This window comes from Glossina fuscipes, unplaced genomic scaffold (genome assembly GCF_014805625.2).
Source record: "Glossina fuscipes isolate IAEA_lab_2018 unplaced genomic scaffold, Yale_Gfus_2 0, whole genome shotgun sequence".
NCBI lineage: Eukaryota > Metazoa > Arthropoda > Insecta > Diptera > Glossinidae > Glossina > Glossina fuscipes.
In genome coordinates, this window is record NW_023998414.1 from 28,713,672 (window position 1) to 28,715,882 (window position 2,211).

Sequence of the window (2,211 nt, forward strand, 5' to 3'; positions counted from 1 at the left end):
CCCCCCATGCCCATTTTTATATTTGAATTTAAATAATCTTGATAGAGGCATCTTTTGACAGATTACATTTAATAGCTCAAAGCTGTAAGCAAGCTCTTTGGGAATAGTTGTTGTACTGTGGATTTGTGTGTGGCGTTTAATTAAATGAAAAACTTTGATTTTCATCAATTTTCTACCAAAGAAATGTCGTCGTCTCTTAGTAAATGAGTTCAAATGCTTTTCTTCATTCTCTTTCTTCGAAGTTTTTTTTTTATTTTTTTTATTTTTTTTTTTTTTGTTAGAACGAGTTATTTATAATGGCGAGAAAGTATAAAATGCCATAGCATACGTAGATGTTTTATTTTTTGGCCTGAAATCTTCACTAATAGCTTCCGGATTATTCTCAGCCTAATGTGTATGCAAAGTTCTCGTCCCGATCAGATCGTTCATTGCTAAAACGGATAAGACATAATATTTTCAAACCGCGATTTATTTAACTCAGATTGTCTTCTTGGAGAGCTTGAGGACCGGGTCTTCTTTAAGGCAATGAACTTGTTTCTCTAGTTTTTTATATCGTGCCGGGACCTTATGTGTGAATGCCAGTAAATCCTATGAAATGCTTCAGAGTTTTAAAGAAATTTTATATCAACAAATTATTTTGAGTGAAATTAATAATTTTTTATTAAAAGTAATAAAATTAAGAATTTATAAAATACAGGAAAAAACATAAGATAAACAAATAAAAGAACATGAGTCGGGCAAGGCCTACTATTCAACACCTTACACTACTTCGTTTCATACAAATTTTCCAAATTTTAATAAAAATTAAAAAAAAAAATAATCTTGAAGATCGCATTATTCTCCATATGCTTTCATCACAAAACTATAAATAGTTAGACTTTCTTCGTCATAGGTTTCATGAGAACCCATGTTAGATGTAGTCCAAATAATAGTTTTACGTCACCTTATTACCGTACAGTTCTTTTTGATCACAAATTAATGTTATTGGCCAATTCTTAACTCGATACAATAAAAATTAATACTTTTTGCCTACTTTTTCGTACAACATATGGGAATATATGGGAGTGGACGCAGAAAATTTAATCATCAAGTTGAAATACTTGCTATTACTGAGCGATTTGTTTGGAGAAATAAAATTTTGCTTATATGGCGATTTTGTCAAAACGAGATGTTATTTGGGAACTGGTCAGAAATTGAACCGATCTAATCCATTTTCAATAGGATTTCTCCTTGGTCACAGCAACATGCCCGTCAGTTCACCAAATTTTGTCAAAATATTTCAAAAAGCTTGAGTACAACAAAAAAAATAGATGGGCATACCTCAGACAGCCAGAGGGAGAGAGACAAGCTTAAATTAATTCCGGCCGGTGTAATGAATAGTGAGTACATCCGCGCCAACTTAATATGCCCTGTAACTATGTGAAAAATATATAGAAAAAACGTTTAAGGCCCGTAAATTAGATAGGGGATCTCCCGCGTTTCCCATACGAAATGGAAAAGTTCTTTGGTTTTGTGCTTTTAAATTGTTCGTAACGGTAATTTCACTTAGAAATCTTGTGTATCAAATTTGAACAACGTAGGTCAATCCTTTGAACTCGTCCCCACAAAAGCACTAAGCAAAGAGATCCAAAAAATGGTCCATAATAGTGAGTTAACGTAAAAGTCAATTACGGTAAATTCGGACCACATTGATCTATTTTTTGCATCTCATATCATATGTCTGCGTTTTATCTTAAATCCTTCTGGTGAATTGATACCAGGCAAAATAAAGCTTAAATTGCTGCCATTTACACTTAGTTAACATCTACTCTTACGGATGTCATTACTGTCCGTTAAGATCTGTCTCATTAGGTTTTTTCATTATAGGTTTACTAAGAAAACACATGTCACTCAGTTGAATATTTTTCCACAATGAATTTATTACGTGCATAGTTCACGATCGTGGCTGTCTCAAATGTTACCAAAATACTGTTCGAACATAGTAAGAAGAAGAGAAGAAAGGGTTCTTATCTATGCATGTTTACTTATAAATATTTGATGCGTTCTTCTACGCGTTACAAAGGGAATGATAAACTTGCTATGCTCTCAGATACGACGAGTATTGAATATAAATATTAGCTCATAAATTTATGTCTAATGTTGTATGTGCTTGTACTCTATACTCTATATATATATATATATATATATATATATATATATATATATATATAT

At 32.0% G+C, this 2,211-nt stretch overlaps 1 protein-coding gene across 1 annotated transcript in view; it reads left to right on the forward strand.

The window, feature by feature from the left end:
* LOC119641739 (homeobox protein B-H1-like) overlaps positions 1 to 2,211 on the forward strand; it is a 14,627-nt gene that overhangs the window by 10,897 nt on the left and 1,519 nt on the right.